Source organism: Protopterus annectens, chromosome 2.part2 (genome assembly GCF_019279795.1).
Source record: "Protopterus annectens isolate FY-2018-M chromosome 2.part2, PAN1.0, whole genome shotgun sequence".
Taxonomy (NCBI): Eukaryota; Metazoa; Chordata; order Ceratodontiformes; family Protopteridae; genus Protopterus; species Protopterus annectens.
In genome coordinates, this window is record NC_056730.1 from 1,055,646,937 (window position 1) to 1,055,666,320 (window position 19,384).

A 19,384-nucleotide genomic window follows, 5' to 3' on the forward strand; every position below is an offset into this window, starting at 1 on the left:
TGCAAACACTTACTGTGTGGCTACATCCCTGAACTAGGAGTGCTTTGAGTAGAGGCTCTGTGGTTCTTCCATGGATGTTTAGAGGATATTGTGATAGTTTATAATACTGTAGAGAATAAATGACAAGATAATGACAAAGATATCCAGGATTACTTGTGGTAAGCAGGGTTAAAAATGCTTATAGAGGATCAAGCCAAAATGTTGATGGACCTCAAGAGAGGGAGAATACATTAGTGAAGTGATGATAGAACAGCCAGCAATGGTGTGGTGATAAAAATCTGAAAACTTAACAAGGGGAAGTGTTTTCTTGTTTGGTGTTGGTATTTAAAGACACTCTTATAACCATACTGTTAACCTTAATTATAGAAACAGGAATTTGTAGCAACACTGTCATAGGAGGACAAAGGTTTCATGCCTGCATCCTCATGTAGGCAAACATTGATACTTAGTCATAATCACAAAAACACTATTTTATTTTTGTTGCATTTGCTGCCAATGCTCATGTGAATTCATAGGAATGAGGCAGATATCTGATAATATTTTGAACACTGAGTTGGACATGAACATGGCTTAAGGGAAGTAGGAAAAATTGGTAATAGTCAGCCTGGATGTGTAAAAAGGCTTTTGATGATGTGAAACACTAATATTTATTAATTGTTTTGCTCAATTTTTGAATTCATGGCTGACTTTACAGATTTAATAGTGGCAATATGTTTGGACTTGATGGCCCACATAATGATACGTTTGTCTTTTACTTTCTTTGTGCCTTTGTAGAGACTCAAATCAAAGGTGGCCAATGCCACTGATACTATTTGCTGCATATTTGAAGTGAACAGTGTGTACAAAGACTTATTTTGTTGTGGCATTCATATTTCTAATATATGGAGCTCTAACATGGTGGAGAAAGTGAAGAACTTTGTAACTAACATGATGATTTGAGATGTTTGATAATACCTCATCCTGACTTGAGTAAGATAAAAGTAAAGCTAGAGCTATAGCCATAATTATGTTAACAGGAAATTTGATGCAAGAATCTGTTTTTTATGCTATTATTATTAGCAGTAGTAGTAGTAGTAGCACTATTATAAAACTGAACATATCAGATATTTAAGATATTTGGTTGGGCAAGCCCCGTAAAAGAATCAGAAACTTGTGGGGTGATAAAATGTCTGAAATCAGGTTTTTGGAGATGGAATAAGATAGGACTGTAGCTAGATAAGAGAGTACAAGTATTACATTATTTTGTTTTGCCTCTGTTGTTATTAACATTTCAGTCATTTCTTGCAGGTACCTTGGGCCCTTTCTAGAAGGATATTAAAAATGATGACCTTCATATCGTATTCCAGAGGATCATAAGACTGCTGCCTTTTGAGCTCATGTATCCCTATTTCCCTGGGTGTGTAGTACTGTCTGTGCCTTGCACACTACCCCCTGTCTAATTCGATGCAACATTGCATTATTCCCAATTATGTCAGCTGCATTGCAAAAGAGAACACTGAACCTTTACCACATATTTTAAAGCACTGAATATTTGATGACATTATAAACCAGTCATCACTTTTGTAGGAATATGTAATTGGCTGCAATCAATCTGTAACGTGTGCATTACATGTCACATATCGAAGTGTTTCCACTGCTGCTTCTGTTTTGTTTTTACCCAATGTTAAATAGCAAAGACAAAGGCATAAAATATTTGCTTCTTTTGAAAATGTAGTGCTCCTGCTTTCATAGGAAATATAGAGTAACAGTGGAGGGAAGTTGGTCCTCCTTGGAATACCAGGAACAACAGTGGAAGAGTTTGTTGTGGTAAATATAGTGAATGACAATAACAGACTCCCCTGAATAGCCACTGCATGATCATGGATATAATCAATCATGCCAGAAAAAAAAAAACATGGGAGCTTCATACAGCATAGAAGGCCACAGGTAGGGGGACCAGCCTTGTAGGCAGGTGACTGAAACAGAAGCTTTTACTGTGTCTGTTCCTGTCTGTAAGGTGTAAAATATCATTCCTGATCATGATTATGATGTTGACAGATGTGGTGACCCAGATATTGCAGGGTTAGCAGGTGGGCTATTGTGACACATACTTATATAACAAATGCATATACAGAAACTCTATGGTCATTTTCATTTTTCATATCCTCCCTCCATGTCTTCCTTTGCAGGCACCACATTTCGCAAATTGGATGCACACGTAGCCCATTTATAACTTATCTACCTGTGTAACTCACATTTGTGAACCTTGCACTGAATACAACTACTTCACTTTGTAATTTGGTTTGGCCCCTTATTGTTTACTGGTTATAGCACTATTACTTAGAGGAAACATGCTGATGTACAAGCCACTGTCCCACAGTCATGATATTTGACTGAAGCAGAGATGCACAATTGTCTGATGATGATGGCCTTGTTTTGGTGCCAGACACTGAAAATATGGGTACATTATACATAGCTAAAAATGCACAGAGTGGGAAGCTTGTTCATGGACATGATACTCAAAATATGACAAAGATGCTGAAGGCAAGATGGCTCTGGATTCGGGTTCCTTTCAGGACACATCTATATTGGCTGCCTCCAACCAATATAGTTGTTCATTATGGCAACTTCCAGTATCAGATACTAGAACTGCACTGGAAATGAGAATTCTTCCATCCACCTGCGGCCTGTATGAATAGCCAACTTACCATCCAGAAGCATTAAGGCCAATGGATATAAGTTAGCAGATGCAATCCAGAAATATAAAGGTCCATGGATGTAAGTGAGCAGATGCAGTCCAGAAATATAAAGGTCTATGGATGTAGATCAGCATGTAGCAAGGAGTATCATCCAAGCCCAGTCTGCTATCATGAGCTGTCTACAACAATGAACTTCATGTGTGAAGATACAGAGCATCATCATCCCATGTGCTTCACAATGCTTCTTGTGGCCAATACAGACACTGTTATCTGTGCCCTGAAGATGTTAGAATAAGTCCAAGATCTGCCATATGTGCCAGGGTAGATATGGACAGGTAACATCCTGGACAGATTTGGCAAACACATCAGCAGATGCTAGTATGCTAGTAGTGGACAAATCATAGTGACTGTGTTTATTTTGAGTTCTTTCACTCCATAATGTGGTTAAACTGCATCCACATACCACAAAACCAAACCTCATTAACAACATGAGGCAGCACAAAATATGACACTGTGGTATTTGTGATATGATCTGGTTATACTGGCAGATACTGGACTGCTTTATTGTTCTGCTTGATGCACACAATTTGCAGCTACTTTAGTACACATCATGGATTGCAAACATTTTAACATAGTGAGTAGTAATATGGTAACAATGGCAGATAGGGGCATTTCTGGTGGTCAGCTGAGACCCACAGCTCTAAAAGGGCCCATGAAAAGCACATGAAAAGAAGAATAACATGGCAGTTGCTTTAAAGTACAACACTCTTTATGAAGCTCTTTATTTAACTTTTTGTTTGTTTTTCAGTAATTTAAAATGATAAATTAAAACAGAACAGTCACATCAAATAAAAATAAAACATGATGTGTGTGTGAACAAACAAAAAATTAAATACAAGAGAAACAGAGGAAGAAAAACAAAAACAAAAAAGACATGGGGCTGGATTCAAGAAAGCCTACTTGGTAGCATGCTGTTTCATAATCAGTAAGTGAGTCTACACACAGTGTATGCACAAACATGGTAAACATCATGACATGCTAATTACAGCATAAGGAGCTGAACTGTATGCTAATTAACCAATCCAAGATGGAGGAGCTATTCAGCAAGCCATTCAACAATCTATAAAGTAATTGTGTACACTCAGTGCAGGTTTTGGCCTCGAATTGCAAAACCTATTGGAATAGAGCCATGAAAACTACTCTACGTGGAAACAATATTAGGGGCTGCTGTTGTTCTTATACATATGTATGTGCAATAGGCCTAAGTCTATGGTGCTGCAGCTGCTAACAGGCCTAGGGCAACAAGAAGAAGGGTGTTTAGACCCTGTTTAACTTTTCATGATCTGCATGAGGTGGAAATTGTATAGCACTAGAGGGTGGATAGAGACACACTACAGGAACTCCACAACCTCTGTCATCCTCAACTGAGAACAAAGGCAAACTGAGGGGAACCAATACCTGTGGAGGCTAAGGTATTTGTAGCACTTAGAATATTAGATACATAAAACTTCCAGAGACCAACAGAGGATATGCTGGAGGTGTTGCCGGCATCAGCATCCAGGATCCTACAGTTCCTCAATGCTATGCTATAACATGCCAGTGACTATATACATTTCCCCTGTACACCTAAGGACAGAGATGCAGGTATGCAGGATTTCTACCCCATAGCACACAATTCTGAAGTGTTGGCTGCCATAGAGTGCATGCACATTGAAATCAAAGCATCACCTGGGGAACAGAGAGGGGTGCACATACACAGAAAGGGCTTCCACTCCATTAAATGCCAGTTCATGTGTAACTCTAAGAGAATCATCCTGAATGTCTGTACTGGCAACCCAGGCAGTTATCACGACCCTCATATCTGGCACAACTCTCAGCTGTATAAGAGGTTTTCTAGGGGGGGTATTCCACAAGGTCATTTACTGGGGGATACAGGGTATAAACTTGAGTCATGGCTGATGACACCCACCAGAAATGCACACACATACAGACAGACAGACACACACACACACGCACACACACACACACACACACACACACACACACACACACACACTCTGAAGAATGCTATAATGAGGCACACACTCAAACAAGAAATGTCATAGAGCATGTGTTTGGGCTGCTGAAGTCTCAGTTCTGGTGCCTAGATACATCAGGGGAGCCCTGCAGTACAGTCCTTATACTTGTGCTGAAATTTTCACTGTCTGTGCTATACTTACAATATTATCTTGAGAGAACAGCTTCAGAAGGAACATCAGTAGAAAAGCCCACACATCCCACCACCACTGGTAAGGTCACCACAGCCACATGCAGGTAAAGAGTCAGAGGGAGAACCACCAGCTGCTGTGGGTGTAGGTAGACATAGGCATGCACATTATGCCCTCACCCTGGCTAAAAAGCAATGGATAGCCTACATACCACCTAAGGGGGTAAAACTGTCATCCTATGCACATACATGCATACATACAGTAAAATGGATGCCAGGCAATGTTCTCAACCTTTACTTACCCAAACAACCTGCACCTCCCATCACAAACCAGACAACACATAATATACAAAATCAGTGTGCCGCACAATCACAGCCCTTAAGGCGAAATAACATACCTAACACACTAGTAATAGGTGACTCTATAGTCAAGCACACTGACGTCCCACTCACTAGGCTGGACTAGCAGAAGGTTACTGTTAGCTGCCTGTTGGGAGCTAGAATCCACCACATAACACAAGCACTCAGGTCACTCCAGAACAAGTACAAATATGACTCTGTTATTGTTCATGTTGGTGCAAATGACCTGAGACTTACCTCCCTGGACTACATGAAAAGAGACATGGAAGAGCTCTCTGATCATGTAGCCCAGGCTGGTATGACCCTGATCCTAAGTAGCATCCTGCCCTCACCAAGAATGATACCTCAGTATAAAGAAAAAATGATAAATTTCAACAATTGGCTAAGCTTCTGGTGTCATTCAAAGGAGATCCAGTGTCCGTCAGCCTGGGACAACATGCTCAACAAGCCGCATTGCTTCGCAAGACATGGCTTGCACCTGTCACCCTTAGGCTTTCAAATACTGGCCAAGGGTCTTGCTGCCCCCATAGTGCCTTTTTTAGGCAAGGCTCAAAAGTCAAACCCACCTTTGTAAACAGTACAATTAACAAAAAACTGAGGGTTATGCTGCTCCATGCCAGGAGTTTAAATCTCAAAATGCATGCGCTCAAAGCACTCCTCAGTATGGAGAATGTCGACATCTGTGCAGTAACTGAAACCTGGTTCAAGGCTCCAGAGAGCACCCCAGCACTACCAGGCTACAACTTATACCAAACGTTTTTGCCACAGAACACGGACCGAAACACAAAAGGAGGGGGTGTATCCATATTCATCAAGTATACCTACACCTCCAGGTTAGTAGCGCAGCATGATACCTCTGAGATCATCCATGTACAACTAACATCGGGCAAATCTGCAATGCAAATTGTGGCCTGCTACAGATCATGACCCAGGACCACCACTCCACTTTTCTGGAGACACCGGAAAACATGAAGGTCCTACCGAACACCCTGATATTGGGCGATTTCAATTATCCTACCATTCACTGGGAAAACTACTTGACTACAAACTCCCAGGCTCAGCGCTTTCTGGAATTCATCAACTCAAATGCCCTGGATCAGCTGGTAAACTCCCCTAACAGAGGTGAAAACATATTGGACCAGGTCATCACCAACATGGGTGACAGGTGTTCCACACCGGAGGTCAACCCGTCACTGGTTAGATCAGACCATAAACTAATCACTCTGGATGTCCACACCCCACCGCCACCCCCAGCTAAGGAAACCACAGTAAAAAAACTTTTCTAAAGCAAACTTCACCTTACTTAAGACAGAGGTGGTAAGTTTCACAGCCCCCACACTAAAGGGTAATGCTGCCCAAGATGCAGAAACCTTTACAAATGCACTCTATGAGCACCTACAAGGATGCATGGATTGTGCCATCCCTAGCAAAACCAAGACTCACTCCTCTAAGAGAAGGAAACCAGTTTGGTGGACCCCTGCCATAAACAAGTTATACAATAGAAGGAAGAAACTAGCTCAGAAAAAAAGCAAATCCCAAGAAGGAAAGACATCCCTGATCAGTATCAGTAAGAAACTAAGGTCCCTCTTGAAATCATCCAAGGCTAACTTTGAAAGAAAAATAGCAAAGGATTCAAAAGATAACCACAAAGCCTTCTTTAGCTATGTTGAGAATCTAAGTGGCAACTCACAGATATGCACTGAACTAGTACAAAATAGCACAAAATATACTGAACCTACTGATATTACCAACATCCTGGCAGATAGATTCAGTGCAAACTTCACCCCCCTCTCACCTCCAAAAGGGCCCACAACAATACCAGAAAAGTGTAGTGTCCCAAAAATCACAGACGCACAGGTGAAAACAGCCCTTTCAAAAGCCAAAAACACAGCATCAGTGGGACCAAATGGTGTCCCAGGCTGCGTCTTGCATGAACTACAGAATGAACTAACCCCCCCCCCACCTAAACACGCTGTCCAACCTCAGCCTCTCCACAGGCTACGTGCCTATAGAATGGTGCACAGCAATGGTTATTCCTCTCCACAAAGGAGGGACCACAATTGACCCTGGTAACTATTGCCCCATAAGCCTGACTAGCCTGGTCTGCAAGGCTATGGAGCACATCATCATGGAACTCATTAACAAAGACATTGGGAACCTCCAAACACTTGACCTGACCCAGTTTAGCTTTGTTAAGGGCAGATCATGCCTACTAAACCTGGATGACTTCTTTGAGATGGTCACCAAGGCCATAGATGAGGGAAAGGTGGTTCACATAGCCTACCTTGACCTCACCAAGGCTTTTGACACCATTCCCCACTCCGGTATTACAGAAAAACTCACCAGCCTGAACATAAACCCCTACGTCATGAGATGGGTTGACAACTGGCTTACAGACAGAACTCAGACGGTAAGAATAGCGGGCTTCAGGTCCGACTCTAAACCAGTCACAAGTATTGTCCCACAAGGCTCGGTCCTGGGACCCCTACGTTTTGGCATATACTTCTCAGAAGTACAGGCAAACACAGGAGGACTATGACTAACCAAGTTCTTCGATGACTGCAAACTGGGAGCCATAATTGACTCTCCGGCTGACATGGACATCCTCCAAAAGGGCCTTACTGAGATGGACACCTGGTGTCAAAGTCATGGCCTCAAGCTAAATGCAAAAAAATGCATAGTCATCCTGTTTGAGAAAAACAAAACACCATGAATTACCACATAGGTGGCAGCCCCCTTAATACAGAAGAGGTAATAAGAGATCTGGGGACCCAGGTAGATAGTAATCTCTCATTTGATAATCATATTGCCAAAGTAGTTAGGAACCCCTTCTATGTGGCCCATCTAATTACTAAAGGGTTCACATCTAGAAATAAAGTGGTTATAGTGCCCCTCTACTCGTCACTCATTAGACCTATCATAGAGTACAATGCTCCATTTGGGATGCACCTCACAAGACACTTCCAACAGCTGGAAAGACAACAAAAGTGCCTCACCAAGAGGATTACTGGCCTTCACATGTCCTATGCAGCCCGACTGAAAACACTCCGGCTGTACTCAGTGGCATATCACTTACTCAGAGGTGATCTCTGCCTGACTTACAAAGCCATGTCCAATTCAGAATTGATGGACGTGCTCCACCTAAAGAAATCCAAGTCACTGCGAGCCACATGCTCTAGTGAGCTTGCCACAACAATAAAAAGAACATGTTGGAGGGATAGATTTCTATCACAGAGACTCCCCATGCTTTGGAACAAAATTCCAAACTACATCAGGCAGAGCCCCTCACTAACACTCTTCAAAAGAAACCTTGACGTGTGGATGGGTAACAGAAAATACATCCCTGGGATCACTTCATTGGCTCTGCTTGACAGAAGATCAGTTAATTAATCAATGGGGTGGCGAAAGCTGACACACTCTGGCTAGGCTTATAAATGCCCTTGGACAGATAGCCTAGTACCTACCTATGAACCTATGAACCTATGTAATGGCTGTGTACTGCTAGCATCACACAGAGTTAGCTCCAAATTAAAATACCTGCAACTGCCAGACTATCAAGGTAAGTGCTGGACTTGGAATAGGAAAACATGGCTAATAATAAAAAAGAATGGCAGATCCTTGCATAATGTTACTTGATAATGTAACTAAGTAGAAGATGGGTGATATTTACAGTAATGACATCAGTATGTGACAGCAATTATCATCATCATCAAACCCCATTTTCTACATGGGGTTGGGATGTCATGTTAACTGTCACAATCTCTCTTGCTTCAATGCCACACTCCTGCCTTCTTCAATACTCATGCCAGACTGTTACAGTTCTTCTCTCACACCATCCACCTCTTTGCTGGATACCCTCATTTCCTCTTACCTTCTTTCTGTCCGTCCCAAATCTTCTTCACCAGATTTTCTTCTGCATTTCTACACATGTGCTCAAACCACTGTAGTCTGTTCTCTTTGATCATTTCTGCAATTGAAGCTGTTTTAGCTTCTGCTCTTACATCCTCATTTCATTGCCTGTCCCATATGTATCCTACCACCTTTTGCAGGCACTTCATTTCCATCACCTCTAGCTTTCTCATCTGCATTGCCTTTACTGCCCAGCTTTCTGTGCCATACAGTAATACTGGTCACACCACTGTTTTCTACACCTTACTTTTCAGCTTCTTCAGCATTCTTCTGTTATAGACCTGATGCTCTATGCCAGTTGGCTGCAGCTCCTCTGATTCTAGCTTTGACTTCTTCATTTAGACTTCCCTTCTCCTCAACCACCCCTTCTAGATACTTGAAGATATTAACATGTTCCACTATCTTACCTTCTGTCTCAATTCTCATCTTCTTCTGATTCCTGCAATTTGCTGCCATTACCACTGTCTTATCTGTACTTAGTTTCATCCCATGTGACTTCAGTTTGCATTCCATTCCCCTATCCTTTGCTGAAGTTCTTGCTCAGAGTCTTCCTGTAATGTCACATCATCTACATACAGCAACTTTGTTGATCTGTCCCATCTGACCTGTTTGCTAAGGTACCCCATCAACAGTATGAACATCAGTGGGCTAAGAGCTGAATCCTGGTGCATACCCACTCCCACAAGGAATCCCTCTGTGAGACAAAATACTGGTCACACTTGAGTCATTGGGTCTTTGTACATAGCCTGCATGAATTCTACCAATGTTTCTGGGACATTGACACACCACAGTACTGCCCAGATCAGCTTTCTTGGGACCTTATCATATGCCTTCTCCAAGTCTAGGAATGCCCAATTGGACTCTTTCCTCATCTCTAGCTTCTTCTCAACTATCTGTCTCACTGCAAACATCAGGTCAGTTGTGCTGCATCCTGATCTGAATCCAATCTGCTCATCTCCCATCTTATATTCTACTACTCTGCATATCCATTTATCAATCACCCTCTCCAGAACTTTCTTGCAGTGTGACAGGAGTTTGATGCCTCTATACAACCCACAGTTGTAGCTGTCCCCTTAGGTTTTGTATTCTAGGTGATTCGGAAACACAACAAAAATACAAATTCCACATTTTGTACACCACTCCTGTAACAGGATATGTTACCCACATCGTATGATGATGATGGCATCATCTATGAAGACCAGTATGACAAGACAAAAACATACATTAGGGATGGTGCAGTTATTAACTACTGTGCTCTGTGGATGGGAACAAAATACTTACATGTGGGTTAACTTAACACAACAGTCCCGTTATGTGAGTGTATGTATGTGTAAGTGTGTGTGCATATTCAGAAGAACATGACTCTGTATCCTACTTTCAGCAATCCAGTCACATGCATAACAAATATTTTGAGAGTCATACATGTCTACACTGCCAGTTCATACAGGCCTCCCAACATCTAATGATGATGTCACCCACTCTAAATTGTCCAGGAGCAGTGTAATTGTTAGACTTGTGCCATGGAGTTTGTGTTACGTACTGACTTCTCTAGCTTATATAACTAGCTAGGGGTTCTAATCTCAATGCAGTCAAACTGATGTGTGGTGTGTGTGTGTGTGTGTGTGTGTGTGTGTGTGTGTGTGTGTGTGTGTGTGTGTGTGTGTGTGTGTGTGTGTGTGTGTGTGTGTGTGTGTGTGTGTTGGGTCAGAAGAGCATAAGTTTGTATTCTACTGTCAGCAATCCATTCCCATGTAGGATGAATTTTTTGATAGTCGCACATGTGTATACAGCCAGTTTATACAGGCCCACCAACATCTTCTCCCAAACATACAATGATGATGTTATCCATATTAATCTGTCAAGCAGCAGTGGAAAAGTCAGATTTGTGCTGTGCCTTTTGCATTAACGTCTGACTTTTCTAACTTGTGTAACTAGCTAGGTAGGGACTCTAATCCCACTACAGTCAGCCTGTGTGTGCAGTCAGAAGAGCATGCATGTGTATTCTATCAACAATCCAGTCCCATATAAGATTAACTTTTTGACAGCCAGTTCATACAGGCCTCCCAACATCTTCTCCAAAACATACAATGATGATTTCATCCACTCTAGATTGTCCAACAGCAGTGCAAAAGTCAGATGTGTACTGTGGAGCTTGCCTTACGTACTGTGTTCTCAGTTAGGGGTTCTAATCTCCCTGCATTTAACTGGTGTGTGCATAGTCAGAAGGCTATGAATCTGTACCCTACTGTCTGCAATCAAGTCCCATAGAGACCAAATTTTTTGACAATCATACATGCCTACACAGCAATTTTGTACAGGCCTCCCAACATCTTCTCACAAACATGCAGTGCTTATGTCTCATGTATAAATTGTTGCCTGACATAATAAAAGTCGGACTTGTGCTGTCGCACTTTCATTAAGTACTGTGTTCTGTAGATAGTCAGGTAGGGGTTCTAGTCTTGCTCAACATGTGAGTGTGCATTTATTTGCTGGTGTTCATTTAGCTCACATTCCAGAAACCATTTTAGAACAGCATGTGAGACACTCTCACTACCCACTTCACCCACCAGACACTGCTGATGTCAGTAGCTATAAAGTGTTTTCTGACACTCTAAAAGCCAGACTTGTGTTGTGGAACTTGCATTAAGTACTGTGATCTTTGCATAGGGTTTCTAATGTCACTGTGGTCAACTGGTGTTTGTATTCAGTTAATTCATATTCTAGAGACCATTTTAGAACAGTGTGCGAGACACACCTACTCCCCTCTTCATCTCAACAGACAGTGCTGATGTCATCAGCTATAAAGTGTTCTCTAACACTCTGAAAGCCAGACTTGTGCTATGGAACTTGTGTTAAGTACACTATTCTGAATGTAGTCAGGTAGTGGTTCTACTCTCGCTGAAGTCAACTGGTGTGTGTCCATTCAACAATCAGTCTGGTCACAAATTTTAGAACAGCAGGTGAGTCCACAGCTATGCCAGACACTCCTCCGAACATCTATTTGTAACATACACTGATGATGTCAACCTGTATAAAGTGCATTCTAACAGTATTATAATAAAATTTATGCTGTGGCAGCAACATTAAGTCATGTGATCTACAGCTCCTGTAGCTAGATATTTAGGGGTTTTAATCAGCAGCAGACAACTTCAGTATGTACACATCCAAATAACATTTTGAGATGATTTTACACCAAGCTGTGACTCCACATCCATGCCAGATACTTCTCCCAACATGTTCATCTCAGCATTCAATAATGCTATTATACTCTATAAAGTGTAACATGACAGTGTTAAAGTCAGACATATGTGGTGGTGTTAGTGTTATTATGTATGTAATTCAGCTTTTATACCTACACAGAAAAATGTTCAAATCAGAACCAGTCTACTGCTATGTGTGTGTGTGGTTGGTGGTACATTACAATCATTGTATGATCTTTTGAATTGTTTTTAATTTCACTACCACTTAGGAGAACTGTTAACATAGCCCCATGCATCCAGCATCCCCTTTTTCCCTCTGGCCACATGACATCCTTCCTGCAGAGGAGTGGAGAATGTCTTCATGTCAAAAATGAATACAGACATCATGAAGCAGAGTCCTTACATGAGCCACTGCAAGCCATCTCCAGACCACTGGATGTGTGATTGCTGATTCTATCATGGGGATGTGCATGTCACCTATTGAGAGAGGCACTATGTAATGCAATCAAACAAATACACACATATGCACATAGACTTACTATCTTTCATCATATAGATATAGGGAGTTTGGTTTAAATGTTACAATAATGAATAGGATTTTATGTGATGTTGGCAGTTAGCCTAGTAATGTCCTATGACCCTATGGACATGTCATATGTCAGCGCTGCTGTGATTAACATGTGCTATGTTGAGGTGTGGCTGTATGGTATGCCTACAAGAAGGTATTACAATATGTGATATGAGGTAATGTATTGATGGCCAATGCTGCCATTTGATTACATATTCCTTCCCTAACAGCTGCAATAATATGCCTCCTGAGAACTGGTGACATGGGATGATACTATGTATATTGTTGGCTTAGTAAAGTATGTGTTTTTGTAGTAGTGCAGAGCAACATTCTACACAGTTCTCATTCAACCATCACAGTGACACCTGCAATATGGAACATGTGTGCATGTGTATACCTACCAATGTTAAATTATCTGTGACATACATAAATATAAATTCATACTGATTGCATGGGCATATAAGTTTTATATCATCCACATGTTGTAATGCTATGATATACACAAAAATAACACATGTTTTGATTCAATTACAACCTTGTGGAATTCATTGCATGCACAATTGTGTTTGTGTGATTATCAGCATTTGAATCAGTAACTATTCTGCATGAGCCACAGCCAACTCATTTCTAATGTGTCCATAGATGGTAGCAGGCCACTCAAACACAGCTTTCCAATGAAGTACATAAAAGCATATGTTGTGCAATTGATGTAATTACATCACATTGGTAGAGTTGTATGTCTGTATGAGCAGTGCGGCATGTGATGCATAACCAAGGTTGTATTTGGAGGTGTTGTCACAAATCATTTATTTAAATAAGTGTGAAATGTTAAGGGGAATACACAACTAAGTGCAGAGCTGTTTGTGGTTGCCATCAGCCATACTCAACTGGAGACAATAGACAATCTGCTAGCTGATAGTTTGTCTCACACTTGATCACCCCTCACCCCGTGGCCACTGGCCATCAGCCCAAGTATAGTGCAAACATTACTCAGTTTATTTTATCAGGAGAGCAGCTCATCTGTGCACTCTCTAAGCTAATAATACAGATTCAGTGGGCTCTGACAACATCACAGGTTGCCTGTATCATGAAATAAAACCTGGCCTAGCAGACACAGTTGGATCAATTCTTGCAGAAGGGTGTACAGCAACAGTCATCCATCTGAACAAGGAACAACTATAATCTGCTGTAGGGAATTATACACCCATAATCTTGACTCCTCTAATCTGTGAGGCAGAGCAACAACTCATCATACATCTTATCAAAAAGCACACAGATAATCCCCCAAATATGTAACAAATCCATAATTGATTTGTCAAGGCTACATCATGTCTGTTAATTTAATTGATATCTTCAAGAAGGTCCCCAAGGACATGCATGAGGAAAAGAGTATCATCCCACATAACTTGCCCTGGCAGAGGTATTTGACACATATCCACTCTCAGGTATTACAGAGAAACTGTGTCAATTTGGCATAAACACCTACGTCGGCAATTGGTTAGACAAATGGATCACACATGGGAGGCACAATGTCAAAGTGTGTGAACTCACCTCTTGCTAGAGTTCAGTGACCAGGTCTGTACATCAGGATTCTGTACTAGGCCCTTTCCTGTTCAGTATTTAACTCTCACAAGTTAAGACAAACTTAGACAACATTTGTCTAACCAGCTTTGTGAACAGCTGCAAATTGATGGCAATCTTTGAATCCAAGTGTGATGCCCATGCACTGGCCCAGTAATCAAGGATCCTCAATCCTCACCACTAGCACCAGTGAGGGGCATGCGCATTGGGAAGGATAACAAGTACACACACAGTAAAGTAAAATTTCCCTTAAGAACACACAGAGATCACAGTCAGTCTGGGGCTGGTTTCTCCCTTTCCCTCCAGATCCCCAATAAGACTCCCCACTGGCACAGCTATAGGGTACAGATAGACAAGTGGTCAAGCCAAAACCTACAGCATCCTCTCTGTCCAACCAGTGCTTCATGTCCCTGCCCAAGTAGCTGACATGCACACACACACACGCACACACACACACACACACACACACACACACACACACACACACACACACACACACACACACACACACACACACACACACTTTAAGATATGAGTTATATACAAACAAACAGATACTCCTGGGGAAGGCTAGCACAGGTTCTCCAGCTATGCCCCTTTCTGCACAGGCTATAAGGTAGTAATCCACTACCAACAACCACTATTTATCAGCTACTAATAAGGCCCTTACCAAAGAGTGTCCAATTTTACTGTGCAATATTATTATCCAATTAGTACATGTGATGAACAACAAGACAATTGGAGTGGCTTCATACAGTATCACCAAATGCATGTAAGTACTCTTGAGTGTAAATTATCTCTACACAAAACAGCCACAGTTGAAATGTTTAAAAATATTTAATAATAAATAATAACACAAGACAATACTTATTACTTCAACACAATGACATTACAGAGTTCAGAAATCACAGGAAACTAAAATAATACCATAGAATAGCCTGACATAAATATAGAAAATGGCTAGACTAATCTGGCTAGTTCTATCTATCTGTAAGAAAAATCACTGTTCTAAATAAATATCTTACTTACAGCGCAAAGGCAGAGTGCTGGTGAGTTGATATGTTCAGGTTCAGACAAAATCCAACATGCTAAATTCTCTCTCTCTGAGATAGTCTTAAATAGCTAACACAGTACTGCTGAGCCATTTCACATTGCATCATTCTTGACACTTCTCTGGTTCCCAGGCTAACAGAAACTCAAATTTTACATTTCTTCTTGCATTCTTGCATCTGGCCAGGAATCCACAGCAATAAAAGACATTTTACATGTAAAATCTAGTAATTACCTCTGTTTTAATAACAATAGAAAGAATTTGCTAGCCCAGACATCCTGTCTCTGACCTTTGAGATCAAACACAGTTGTAATTCTTTACTTAACAGCTTTCTTCCAGCAGAGTGCACTGTGGTTACATTTTAGAAGTTCAACATTTAACACAGTTTTCTTACATTTGAGACAACAAGCCTATTGATTATATTAATATTTACAATGACATAGAATTATCTACAAAATTCTATCTAGCTAGGCTGGCAGCCTTCACAATTCCCCCTTTCCTGGAGAAGTCAGGCTAGTTTTTCAAGTGACCCTTGGGAGAAATGTTGCTTGAGAGGGTTAGGTTTATCTGAGTATACCTTATCCCATTCCCTGACTTGACAGCTGATGTGCATTGCTAATTCCACTGCAGTGCTGCAATGGCATATAAATATGCTTGCAACCCTAGGCTCTATCGTAGCAAACTGGCATTTAGCTGACTGTCTCAGTGTAACCATGTTAGGGGATTGTGATCTGTAACTACAGTGAATTTTCTTCCATACAGATAAGGCTGAAGTGTCCGCAGAGCCCACACTATGGCTAGACATTCCTTTTCTACAGCTACATAGCATTCCTCCTTGGGTTGGAGCCTATGACTGAGATAAACCACTGGGTGCTCTTCTCCCTCTGAAGAAATCTGGCTAAGTTGAGTCCCCACCCCATGATTCAAAGCATCCACCTGCACAACAAATGATTTGCTGTAATCTGGATTAGCTAACACAGGGGGTCCTCCCAAAGCTTCTTTAAGTTTCTGGAATGCCTACTTACATGCTGTGGTCCACACTACCTTATCTGGCCTGCTTTTCCTTGTCAGATCTGTGAGGGGAGCAGCTATAGTACTATAACTAAGGACAAACTTTCTGTTGTACCCTGCTGTCCCTAAGAATGCCCTCACCTGCTTTTTGGTAACAGGTGCAGGCCATGCCTGAATGGCTTCCACTTTGACAGGTTCTGGTCTGATCTTACCAGTCCCCACTCTATGTCCCAGGTAGGAGACCTCTGCCATACCCACCTGACATTTTCTTGGTTTAATGGTCAACCCTGCCCTCTGTAGTCTGCCCAGCACCTTCCTGACATGCTGAAGGTGCTCTTGCCAGGAATCTCCGTAGATGGTAATATCATCTAAGTAAGCAAGGGCAAACCCTCCTGCTCCTGCTAGGATATGATCTACCAGCCTCTGGAAAGTTGCTGGTGCATTTTTCACCCCAAAGGGCATCTTTGCAAACTAATACAAGTCAAATGGATTCACAAAGGCTGACCTCTCCCTAGCACTGGGAGTCAAGGGCACCTATCAGTAACCCTTGGTAAGATCAATGGTGGTAAGATACTCAGCCCCACCCAGCTGCTATAGGGCTTCATCTGTCCTAGGCATGGGGTAAGCATCTGACTCTGTGTGACTGTTTAATTTCCTGTAGTCCATACAGAACCTGGTGCAGCCATCCTTCTTTGGCACCAGCACCACTGGGGAGGCCCAGGGACTTCTGGACTTCTGAATTACCCCAGTTCCAACATATCCTGTACCTACTCCCTCAGACTCTGTTTGACTTTCTCAGGCACCCATAAGGGGCCTCCCTAATAGGCCTTTTGGGTCCTGTATCCACCTGGTGCTGCACCAGGGGGGTGAACCCTGGTTTCCCAGTAAACATGCCCCCAAACTCCTGTAACACTGCTCAGATTTCTTGAACCTGGATTGGAGATAACTGCTGGGACACTGCTACCCCTTCCACTGAGGTGTCAGTCTGAGCCTCACTGAGGAGATCAGTCACCAGATCTCCCTCAGACTCTTCCTGCAATCCACTGCAAATACTCAGCACAAGGACCTTCCTATCATGGTAAGGTTTCTTCATGTTAACATAGATTTGTGCCCCTACCTCCTGCCTAACAGTTCTACCATGTAGTTAACATGACTTGCCTTTCTTACCACCTAGTAGGGTCCCTCCCAGGCTGCTTGCAGCTTGTTGCGTCTGACAGGAATGAGAACCATTACCTGCTGCCCTATAGCATACTCTCTAGCTCGAGCATTCCCATCATACCAGACCTTTTCCTGCTGTTGGGCTTATGCCAGGTTCTCCTGGGCCAAGCCCATGAGTTCCCTGAGCCTTGTCCTGAGGTTTAGGACATATGCCACAACAGACTCCTTCCCACACATCACAAATTAAATCTAGAGACCCCTTCATCCTATGCCCATACAGCAACTCAAAGGGTGAAAAACCCATGGATTCCTGGGGAACCTCTCTGTAAGCAAACAACATATGGGGCAAATATTTGCCCTAATCCCTCTTAAACCAGTCTGCAAATGCTTGTAGCATGGACTTGATTGTAGAGTTTAATGTCTAAACAAGACTATTAGTCTGGGGATGGTAGGGAGTGGTCTTTAAGTGCTTCACCCAACAGTACTTCTACAGACAGGCCAGCAGGTCTGACATGAAACTGACATATCTGTCAGTCAGTATTTCTTTTGGGAAACCTACCTGCTGAAAATCTCTAACAAAACATTTGCCACCTTTTTCGCCTCAATGAAGGCCAAAGCCACTGCCTTAAGGTATCTTGTAGCATAATCTACTACCACTAGGATCTACATTTTCCCAGTGGAACTTGGGGTACTCAGAGGCCCCAAAGTATCCATAGCTACCCTCTGAAATGGCTCCTCAATCACAGGCAAAGGCATCAAAGGAGCTCTCACCTTGTCTCCTGCCTTGCCTACCTTTTGGCACTGCTCACAAGTCCTGCAGTATCCTGTTACATCTCTAGAAATTCCAGGCCAGTGGAAGGTCTGCATACTACATCTCTTTGTACATTTTATGCCCATATGATCTGCAAAGGGAATATCATGGGCTATGGCTAGAAATGCCAGATAGTAGGCTATAGGCACTACCAACTGCTGTATCCTCTCACCTTCTAGCCCTCTCTCAGGGGTCCACTGTCTATACAATAACCCTTTGTCCCAGTATACAGATTCCCCCTTCCATTGAGAATCAGACACCTTACTAGCTACCTGTCTCAGGCCTTGCAATGTAGGGACTGAGAGCTGAGCCTGTCTTAACTCTCTCTTTGTAACCCTTCCCAGCTTCCCTTTCACAGGAAGTCTGGCATTCTCTGACAGTGGTGCCTCACTGTCAGCCTGGGTACCACTACTCAACTCTGCCATTGCAGTCATTCTGTCCAAGGGACCATCAGTACCCACAAGCAGCTGTGGCTCACCTTTAGTCTCACTGCTATAGCATAGCTCCCTCCCTGAAGTAACCACCTCACTAATCCTGGCTGCAAGTCTGCAGTCTGTCTGGGTCTTCCCCAGGCTACCAGAACCACATGCTTGTCTCCAAGCCCAAATGCATGTAACTGCATGAGCACATGGTACTGCATTATCAAAATCATTCCCTATTAGGACATCTGCAGGGATATCCTCAAACACACCTACTTGCTGGTTTCCTTTTCCACCCTCCCAGTCAAGGTGAACCCTAGCCACATGTATTTGGAATGGGGTGCCTCATAAACCTCTGACTGGAGTAGACTGCCCAGGCAAGTAGTGCACCTCTGTAACCATTGCAGGCTTCACAACTGTTATGTGAAAGGA